Genomic DNA, 11583 nt, shown 5'->3' with positions numbered 1-11583 from the left:
ACTCCTGTGCTGCTTGTAGAGACTTGCCTCTGACCAACAGGATGTGGCAAAGGTGATGGGATGTCCTTTTCACAATAGGTTACATAGAATGGTGACTTCCCGCCCTAACCGGTTTGGCTCAGCGAATAGAGTGTCGGCCTGCAGACTGAAGGGTCCCAGGTTCGATTCCGGTCAAGGGCATGTACCTTGGTTGCAGGCACATCCCCAGTAGGGGGTGTGCAGGAGGCAGCTGATCCATGTTTCTCTCTCATCGATGTTTCTAACTCTCTATCCCTCTTCCTTCCTCTCTGTAAAAAAAATCAATAAAATATATTTTAAAAAAAAGAATGGTGACTTCCCTTCGTTGACAGAATCTCTGTGGCCTTTTCAGCTTGCACTAGGATGAAGCCTGCTGCCATGTCCTACCAACAACCACAATGGCTTGGAAGCCGATCCCTCCCCAGTCTACACTGAGCTGTAAGACCTCGCTGGCGGAGCAGAGGATACAACAAAGCTGTGCTCAGATTTCTGACCACAGACACCATGAGCTGCAAGTAGCCCCTGAGTTCTGGGGTAATTTCTTAGGCAGCAGTAGGTAACTAATAAGGAGCCTTTGTCAGGGGTGAGTCCAGATTCACACTGTCCATAGGGGCTCAGATGGGTGGGCACCTGGAAAGGCTGGTAGTAGAGATCCTGTCCTCTCTCTGCTTACTTGATGTTGCCCATTTACTCCTTTGTTCATTCAAAAAATATTTGATGAGTAGAAGAGATACATGCAACAGAGCATACAATAAGATGAGTTTTTCTGACTTCATGAACTTGCAGTTGAGTTGGGAAGACAGGTATTAGTCAAATAACCAACCCACGCTACAGTCCCCTGCCAGCACAGATAGAACTATGAAGCGCGAGAAGGGGTTAAGCAGGCAGAATGTGAGGGGAGAGTATCCCTGGTAGAGAGAGGAACATGTGCAAAGGCCCTGTGGCAGGAGAGAACAGTGTAAGTACAGAAGGATGGGAGGTGGCTGCTTCTCTAGAGAGTTGAGGGAGTGTGTTTCGACACAACACTGGGCTAAAGGAGGACCCTGTTAGGACGTTTTGTACGAATTTTTGGTTGGGAGTGGCAAACTTAGCACATGCATGGGGTAACTCTTCTTCCTGAAATATCACGGAAACAATAAAAAACTGTAAACCCACAAAGGTAGCATGAAAGAAGGGAGGACAGAGGTGAACCTGTAGGAGGGAAGCAGGGGAGCAATCTGACTTACATCACAGCCCCCATAGGCCCCGTGGAAGGGTTCATATAGAAACTCAGACACCAGGCTTATTCCCCACTTGACCCCTGACCCCTTCCTGGGGAAGGAGACCAGGAGAACCTACTCTGGGGACTTCTGATCAGCCAGAGGTGAACACTTACTGTTCATCTTAGGGCTCAAACACTTAGAACACTCACAGAAAAAACATGAAGGTTTCCCAAAGGCACAGCCCAGCGATTGCTGACTGTGGAGGCTGACCCCTACAGTGACCCCATCGGTGACTGTCCCGTTCTTAGGGCCTGGTTCTTGGATGTGAACCAATTGCCAAGGATTATAAAACATCGGGGAAAACAGATGTTTGGCATCTGGGGAGCTTTAAACAAAGACAGTGCTGGCACCGACCTTGACTTAACTATTCTGGGGTGGGGTCAGGACACTGTTTTTTGTTTCTTTGTGTCTTTTGTTCTTATTGTTGACAAATTGCTTTTAAACCCTCCGAGTGATCCAGTGTTCAGCAGGGGCTGAGAAAAGCTGCTCTGTAATCAGAGTCGGACCTGAACCTGGATTTGGGCCCTCGTCTCACCAGTTCGCAGCCAGGTACATGTGTGTTCACAGGTGCATGTATATAAGTGTACACACACACACACACACACACACACAGATGAGGGCATCCGAATCACTGAGGACTTGCAAACAGACAGATTGCTGAGTTTCACCCAGAGCGGTGGGTGACAATCTGCATCTAACCAGTTCCCGAATGATAGGAGGCTGCTGGTCTGGGAGCCACACTCTGAGGCCCGCTGCCTTGGGGGTTACGTGTGTGGGTCGTGGGTTCAGACTCAGAACTGCTGAGTTCAAGCCCTGGTTTTCCCATTCACTGGCTGTGCGTTCAGATTCTTACTTGAACTTCCTCGCCGTCGTTCCCTCCGTCTATAAAATTGGCAGGTGCAGTGGCTAACGGAGAGAAGAAGGTGCAGGTGAGCTCAGAGCGCCCCGCAGGGCCGTCAGAGGTCAGTGCTGTCTTGGGCACATCTCTGCCCCTCTCAGCTTCATTAGGCCCAAGGCGAACAAGGCGAACGCAGCCCTGAAACTTCAGAGGGTGGAACAGAAAACGAGCTGATATACAATGGGGCTTTGAAAATGACAGTGACCCACGAACGGGAGCCACCACTGGTTTTGTTACTCTCGTGGGAGACCGGGAGCAATCTCAATATTGCACTAAGTCACTTTTCAGTGGTTTCGCTTGGTGTCATTCAGTGTACCCTGAAGGGGTGGAGGTTTGTAGCTGGACCATCTCTGGGTGTTTGTGAGGGTGAAGGAGTTAACACGTCCGTGCTTAGAGTGACGTTCAGCACGTGGGAAGAATGTATTGGCATTTAATTAAATGTTCTTATTTGCTTCCCATCTATTATATATGAGTTAATGAAGCATGCTCTGTGGTGGAAATCCTTTGTCCATTTATCTGTGGGATCTTTAATTTTTTTCTAATCAATTTTTGTGAGCACTGTATGGACTGTGGATGTTTTCTGGGAATGTTTTATCTCACTCTGTCCTCATTTATATATTTAAGCATTTTTAATTACTAAATCCTTTGAATGTCTCTTTTGTGATTTTTTTTATTACATAAGAGCTCTTAAATTAACCCTGCATCGAAAAATCTAATATTCAATTACATTTTGAAGGCATGGTTTTACTTATTATTTTACTTTTATTTCAATACAGAGTACTTTATTTTCCAAATAAATTACTGTTAAAATGTTTATTTCATTTGTCACATACAATTACTATTCAGAAGAGCACTTGAAAATGTTGCAGGGGATGGAGTTTTTCCAGTTTAAACATAAATACTAATATTAGATATTATATTGGAGTCATAAATGTGGATTATAAGATTTTTACTTCTTTAACATTTATGGAGAATTTATTTATGACCCTGGAAAAATATAATCACTTCACATAAATATGATTTTACATCTTGAAAGTAACTGACACTGTGCAGCTGTGCCGGTTACACAGGCCTGTGTACATCTCCTGCTCTCCAGACAGCCATTGGCGGTGGCTGCCATTGTCTGAATCGGAGCAACAGTGAGTTACAATCTCACACAACAATTGCATTGCTGTCTATCATTTCCCTCGCATGTCTAATACATTTTCCTTTGCCTGTTTTGTTGTGAAGCCGTTCAGCACAGGAAATGAAAAGGAAATTTATTGCGCAGCTAGTTACACATATTATGATGAGAGTGCACAGACAGTACATTTAATTGCACCGCAGCACGGAGAGGTCCCCGCAGTGTTCTGCTGTTAGGGGAGAAGAAAATGATGCAGAGAGAGACGGGGTCCCCACACTCCTCTGGCCAACAGACGGTTCATGGCAGAAACTCAAATTCACAACTGATTTTCTAGGATTTTCGGCTCTGCCCACCGCACTGCCCTGAGTACCGTCTGAGAACATCCTTTCCTGGTTAATTCTATAATGCGTTCATTTTAAGTGACAAGATTTACCCCTTCTTAATAGATTTCAACTTTGTCCTATGAATTGGGATGTCAGGTTCATTTATTTAGTTTTGCTTTTAATCTAATCTCATCAGAATATTTTCTTTTTATTATTGGAATCCAGACCATTTAGTTTCCTTGCTGTATGTGTTCATTTTTATACATGAATGTGCACTAGAACAGAGTGGAATGGTGTTCCCAGGGGCTACGGAGGTGGGGGTGAGGTGGGGATGGGGTGGGGGCGATGTAGGCACAGAGCACAGACTCCCAGGTAGAAGATGAATAAGTCGTGGGGTCTAAGGTACAGCACAGTGACTATAGCTAACGATGCCCAATTGTATACTTGAAAATTGGTAAGAGAATAGATCTTAAATGTTCTCACTACAAAAAAGGAAGTTATGTGGGTGATGGATGTGTTAACTAACCTTATGTTGTAATCATTTTGAAATATATACATGTATCGATTCATCATGTTATATCTCTTAAACTTACGTAATTTATATGTCAAATATATCTCAATAAAGCTGGTGAAAAAATAGTAAAATAAACTAAATAAAATGTGCACTAGAGAATTTTGTAGGTATTTTTACAAAATCTCCTTGTAGGGATTTTAGAAAATACTGTAAATTACCAATGATGTCTCTACCCATCTAGAATTCTTCTTAACATTTTTTTTTGTTTCCACATACATATAAGATATACTGTTTCCATATATATGATACACATATGATATACTGAGTATAGTTTTATGTCCTTTTCTTCACTTAACGTTACCACATGAGCAATTTCTCATGCTACTGAATCATGGATTTTGATGGCTGCATAAAGGAAGGCATGATAATTTCGAAGTCATTTCCACCCTTTGTTATTTTAGGTCTTTTACATTTCTTCCTTTATAAATAAAGCTGAAATAAACCATTTTGATTTTAAAGCTTTGGCTGTGTCTCTGGTTGAGTCCCTCACAGATTAGACAAAGGTTGTGAATACTCTCAAGGCTCTTGGAGCATGTTACCTGGTTGCTTTTTATAAAAGGGGCACCAGTTTATCACCCATTCTCCATGCAAGAGAAAGCACCTTCCCCGTGTCCTCCCCCCACCCACCAACCCCTGCACCCGGTGTCCTGCTAACTGTCCGCTGCCATCGATGAAATGGTTCAGACTTTCAAACCCAGAGGCCCCTGACCCAGTATCAACTCTGCTGCCTAAAACCAAGTCACGTCCCCTCTCAAAGCCTGTGACAGGCAGAGTTAGCAGTCCTGCCGAAAGGTCATTGCCCTCCCTGGGGCAGGACAGATGGAGGGTGATTTACGCTACATCTGGGAGTAATTAGCCTGCCCAGACCTGGTTAACTCCTACCCAGACCTGGTTGACTCCTACCCAGACCTGGTTAACTCCTACCCAGACCTGGTTAATTCCTACCCAGACCTGGTTGACTCCTACCCAGACCTGGTTGACTCCTACCCAGACCTGTCGATTCCTTGCACAAGGGGCTCTTCACCAGGTTATACCCACACCCGGAGAATGTGAGTGTCTTTGGGGTTCATGACCGGATTTCAACACCTTGAAAATTGCTTTTGTAAAATACAGTTTGTGTTAAAGGATAAACATATAGTTTATCTCCAATGTTAGGGGGTTGAGAGGCTGCTGTGGGCGGTAGAGACGTACAGTGACAGCAGGAACATTCTAAGACCTGGCAGCAAGGCCACAGAGCCCACCTTGTGCACCAGCCGTATAAGATACCTCACAGGTGTCTCTCCTATTCACAGCCATCCTGTGAGCACCACCCCCACTGGTTCCCTGCTAGAGAGGCAGGGAAACTGAGGCCCAGAGGAGGGAGGCCCGTCCTAGGTTCTATAGCTCTGTCAGGAGGTGTGGGGCCAAGACAGTAGCCCAGGAAGCCTGACTCCAGGAGTGCTGCCCTCTGTCATTTTCAGAGAGTGAGCAAGGGGAAAGTGTTCCCGTCCTGGTTCTACATTTACTGTGACAGTGACTCCATATTGTTCTCTGTGTGGTGAGACACTTGTGGTGGAAGCATGAAACCCCCACAGTCCAGTGCCACGGCATCTGGGGCAGCTCCGGTGATTTAGCGAGAAGGAAAGAGCTCATGGAAAGGGATTGGAGCAGCTCCCGGAACTAAGCTGAGAAGTGGGCAGGAGAAGGGAGGCCGGGCTGCACCATCAGACACCACAGCCACCATCAGCCTACAATGCAGGGTGATGTGTGTCACCAACTCCCAAGTCAAAAGATGAGGTGGGCACCTGATGGGGGGAGCCTGGTCACATGACCATGCCCCACCTGCAAGGGGATGCTGGGAAAGAGAGGCTCTGGCATTTCCGGTTCTGCTTCCTACCAAGATTCATGAGGTTGGGGTTGGTGGTTCCCAAAATACAGATATGGGTTTTGGATTCTTGGAAGAAAATAAGAATAATAATATCTAGTTCCCCAATGAAATTGAAGAACATTATGTCTGTCTGTTTTTTAAAATACATGCACAGTGTGATCTGAAATATTTAGGGGGATATAAAGTCTTTAACTTACTCTCAAATAATCCTGAAACGAGAGAGAGGATTGTGAAGGCAAATTGTGTGCATTTCTTTCAACTGTGCATTGAGTGGAATCATGTTGCCTGAAAGCCATGGTGGGAGTATTTACACCACAGAAATTGGCACACACTTTTTTCCCAGGCAGCAGGAACCTTTCACCTTTCACTGGAAAGGTTCCCCCTCTCTGCCACTCCAGGCCTTTTAGAGGCCAGACAACAGATGTCTAAGTGAGCGAGGTGGGGGGATGAGAAGTGTAAAATGGGAGAGAAAATAACACTCGAATTTTTGGGATGACGGATCGGTTCATTGCTCATTAATGCTAGTTGTGGTTCCCAGCCTGACTTATTTCACATTTAGAGCAGAAAGAAAGCAGAACAGTTCTGAACGGGCCGTCAGAGGAGAATCTTGGATGACGCTCTTGCACCCGCTCAGCCCCCTGCAAAAGGCTTTCTTTTTTCTCTGGAGACTTCATTGTCCCATGGGAGCTGATTGCACAATGGGGAATATTTTCCTAAATATGCTTTCAGAACATTTTGTCAAATAGCCTCTAGCTGAGCTTTGGATAGACAGTGGCTGTTTCTTTGGGGTATTTGTGTGTCCAACAGCCTTGGAGAGAATTCTCACCATCTTTGTAAATGCCCAAATACAACTGAATGATCAAACAGCCACCAGAAAGCAGCTGTAGGAATTACAAAGTCTACATTTTATGGTGGTGGCAGCTGACTGGGTACCGGATTTCCCCTCCATTACTATTGAACACATAATTGCTATACAATTAAACTGTAATTATACCGTCAGAGACTAATGCCACACTCACTCTAACACAGTCATTTACAAAACTGCAAACTATTTTTTGAAGAATTCTGAAAGTTCCATTCCCCACAGCGTTGCTCAATCCTCTGATAATTGGTGCCTTTCTGGGCATCTCTCCAAGAGCTTCTAGCTGTCATTTTTTAAGGTCAACTGTACAAATATTAGCTTATCGTCACTCACGGCTCCTGAAAACATGGTATTAGTTATCTGGAGTGATTTAATTATTGCTTTGTTTAGGAAAATAGATAATAAATTCTTCATGCTTTGGAGACAGTGCATATTCCAAGAGCTCTAAACCTTGTCCTCACTCCTTAAGGATGAAGAATTAGCAACTCCTCCTTGAGTAGACCAGCCCTACCACCTGCATTTTACTGGCTGATTGGCATTGGCTTTAGAACCGGGCTAGGAGGCTTGTCCCTGGCCGCACACATGTTCAGTCGCCAAAGAGATGCGGTGGCTCTAAAGAGGAAATGCTGGTCTTGTGCCACACAGTGAAACGGCGCACCACGTGTGTAAGCTTCTCCCTGGGTCCTCATCAAGGCCCTTCGGCACTGGCTGTGACTCAGGACTGTTAATGACACCGTCCGTCCATCTAGTCAACCTCAGTCTCAGAGGGAAGTTCGTAATGGAGGCTCTGTGACTGTGATCAGAACTCTCCAGTGTTCGTGGCAAATACCAAATGGGAGGCAGTCTCGCCTCAGGACTCTGTTTCAACCCGCAGAATTGCTCTCTGGTTTCTCAAACAAATCAAAACAAAACAAAACAACGTATTTTCCCCTTAAGACTGAACATACTAGTAGATAGTCCTGAAAACTGAAACTTCGTGAATTTAAGGCAGTAGGACTTTAAACCAAGCTTGTGATGGTCACTTTGTAATATATACATACAGGAAATCATGCTGTTGCACACCTTAAACTTATGCAACATTACATGTCAATGACATATCAATGAAACAGGAAAAGTAAATAAGTAAATCAATTTAGGAAAATCTAAAAAACTTACTAGCAGTTCAAGAAATGCAAATTTGAGGGTTGATACATATATTTTTTTCTACCAGACCGAAAACATAAGAGATTGGTAGTGTCTGGTGTGGTGAGGGCATTGTTACACACCAGATCTGACTGTGTGCATTGGGATAAGCATTTCCAAGAACAATTTAAAATTATGCATCAAAATTTCAAGTTTCTCACCCTTTGATATGACAATTTCACTTCTTTGAGATTTATGATTAAGGAATGGCAGCATAAATGCATAGAGTATATAAAGAGGTATCTAAAATAAGTTCTTTCTCCCAGAAAGATGATCTTAAGGTGGGGGGGGAGGGGGAGGAAATCCTTCTTATTACCTCTTCAAATTTCATGAACTATCAAACTCCAAATATGGATGGATATGAACTTAGGACTGAGAAATGGATTTAAATTTCTTTCCTATTGGGACAGAGTCCATTTTATTTAGCAAGGCAAAATGAGAATTATAGCTTAACTCAACGTCACTTTGGAAATACCCCAACTGTGGTTGAGTTTTTAATGTTCACAGTAAATTTTTGAGGATGAAAAAGAGCAAGTCTTGCCAAAAGTAGAAACCCATGTCTGGGTACAAATTAGACCCTGCTCATTTTGTCATGGCGACCCCATCATTTAAGAAATTGTAAACTAATGCGTTGGAAGAGTTAACGAGCGCCACGAAGTGGCTGGATGACATTCAGGGGAAAGATACCAGCTGAGTCTCTGAGAACATTAGTGAAATTACTGAGCAAACTGATTTCTGTGCACAACGTGTGGTTTGGCCAAATTTGGTGGTTAAAGAGGTTACACCAGAGGCAGGAAAGTTGTTCCATAACAAGGAAAAGCTAGAACAGCTCTCTAGTCCTTATTCTCATCCTCTATAAAAATGCTCCTATGGGTAAAGTCATGAATGTGTTTGATGCACAAATGGGCATACCCTGAAACATGTGAAAGTACAAATCTTAGAGTTGCTGGGAGAAATGATCAAAACACAATAAGAATGGAATGATAATTATAATTAATGCACCAACTCAGAATCTGCCAGATAGAGACAAGAAATAAATAAGGGAGAAAGGGACTTGTACATTACAATGAATGTATTTATTTTAGTAGATATTGAATTTTGTGTCCTACAAATAGAGTCAAGGTCTTTTCCTCCCAAATAACCATGGACTATTTACAAAATTTGGTTATACGTAGGCTAAAGAGAAACGTGATTACAGGTCTCCTATTTAACCAAAATGCACTGAATCTAGAAACAGACTGCAGATGGATAAAACAGACCAATTGTAAGTGCTTGGACATGGTGAATGCATGCTTTCTTTCTTTTTTAAAAAAATATATTTTCATTGATTTCAGAGAGGAAGGGAAAGGGGAGAGATAAAAACATCCATGATGACAGATAATCATTGATCGGCTGCCTCCTGCACGCCTCCTACTGGGGATTGAGCCCACAACCCGGGCATGTGCCCTTGACTGGAATAGAACCTGGGACCCTTCAGTCTGCAGGCCGACGCTCTATCCATTGAGCCAAACCAGCTAGGGTTGAATGTACTCTTTCAAATAGTTTTAAGTCAAAGAGCAAACCAACTACTGTCAAAGTAAATTTATAAATGATTTAGAAATGAGTAGTAATGGTAAAATACAAATCAAACCTACAGTGTGTTGTCACTTCAAACATACAAGCTTTAAAAACCTTAACTACTAAAGAAGAAAGATTTTAAAGAGACTGGTACTACGATGACCCTTTTATAGATGAGGAAACCTAGGCTCAAAGAATTTGGAAACTTGTCCGAGCTGATGCAGCCAGTAAATTGTGCTGTCGGTTGGGCCCCCAGGCAGCAATCTGGATGCTGCCCATGTCCATGACCCAACCCAGCCTCCTTCTGGGAGAGAGTGTACTGACCCCTCATCCTCAGCAGTAACGGGGTTTTATTTCATGTCCCAAACAGGTATCGCTTGTGTCATGGTTGCAGTTCATGCATATAAATTAGAACAAATGTGTTCTGTTTCTAAGTAGTGCATTTTAAAAATGAATGTAACTAAATGTATATTTTTCAAATGTGTTTTTCCTTTCTATTGGTCATTTCCCCAGTTTTATGGTTCAGGAAACTAAACAGGAGAAGTAAGGAAGACACACACACACACACACACACACACACACACACGTGCTGAGTTTCCCCTCCTTACTCCCTTCTCTTTCAAAAACATCTAACTGTTCCTTCCTCAAAATATTTATGCTTTAAATAAAATGGCCCAAGGCAAAGTTAATTTTCATGGGGATCACTCCTCACTGATCTCCAATTATAGGTAGTTGCTATAGTTACAACTGAATTAAACAAGATACATGATATAACTTTGCAAAATAGAACTTCTCCCCAATATGCGCACCCCCTGCCACTGCCTGTTGGGTGAGTTGTAAGACTTTTCAGGCCTCCTTCTCTCAGATCAGCTTCAAGAAAAGTTGATGATTTTATTTTTATTTTTTTTGAAAAGTTGACAATTTTAATAAGCACAAGAACAGTGGGTGGGGTGTCAAAGGGCATATTAGAAGGTTGTTATAGTGGTTCTGTACTTCTGTGCTGTCACTGTGCCTTTTATGAAGACCGTGAATAAAGCAGTGACCCTATGAATCAGTCATTTAATTAGCAGCAACAAGCGTTTCTGCTGAGGCTGCAGTAGGAGTGTCTTTCCCAGTCGGTACTACTTGGAAGTTCCATGAGCGGCGTGTTTATAGTTTTATTTCCTTCATGGTCTCACATGAGGACAAGACCACAAATAATTTTTAATTCCGCAGAGAGAGCTGTCAGAAGAACAATGACATCAAAGCGCGTGTGGCGCCGGCTCCGGCTCCCATGTTTTATAAAAAATAACTCCTCGTTGGCCTCGCTCAGCAGAATAGAAAACAATGGATGCGAGATGTTGAAAAATGAGCATCAAATGTTGAAAGACAAACATCAAAGAGGAGCATTTCTTGGATATTGAAAACTATTAGCCCCGAGTTAGAATCAAAGATGTGACTTTTTTGTTTTAAACATGTTTTTATGTTTGTATACATGTTTAGAGCATATTTGTATCATTTAATAAACAGTCATTCACAGACACGTTTGGAATATGTGTATCTTAAATTCCTATCTAAATACGTCTTGGGAACGCCTGAGCCCAGCTCCCAGGCGGGGCAGTGTGAGCCTCCTGGGGGAGAAACAGGAGCCTTGGTTGTCCCCAAGGCCGGGACACACATCTGCTTGCACTTTCCTTCAGTGGGAGTTCCCAGGACTGGTGGTGGCCCCTTTGTGTTTAAAAAAGAGGAATAACTCTAGCCAGTTTGGCTCAGTGGGTAGAGCATTGGCCCTTGGATGGAAGGGTTCCGGGTTCAATTCCCCATCAAAGGCATGTACCTCAGTTGCAGGCTTGATCCCAACCCTGACCAGGGCTAGTGAGGGAAGCAACCAATTGATGTGTCTCTCTCACATCGATGTTTCTCTCTCTCTCTCTATCT

The sequence above is a fragment of the Myotis yumanensis genome, unplaced genomic scaffold (genome assembly GCF_028538775.1).
Source record: "Myotis yumanensis isolate MYYU_CA2020_CCGP unplaced genomic scaffold, mMyoYum1.0.hap1 SCAF_8, whole genome shotgun sequence".
NCBI lineage: Eukaryota > Metazoa > Chordata > Mammalia > Chiroptera > Vespertilionidae > Myotis > Myotis yumanensis.
This window is presented reverse-complemented; position numbering follows the sequence as displayed.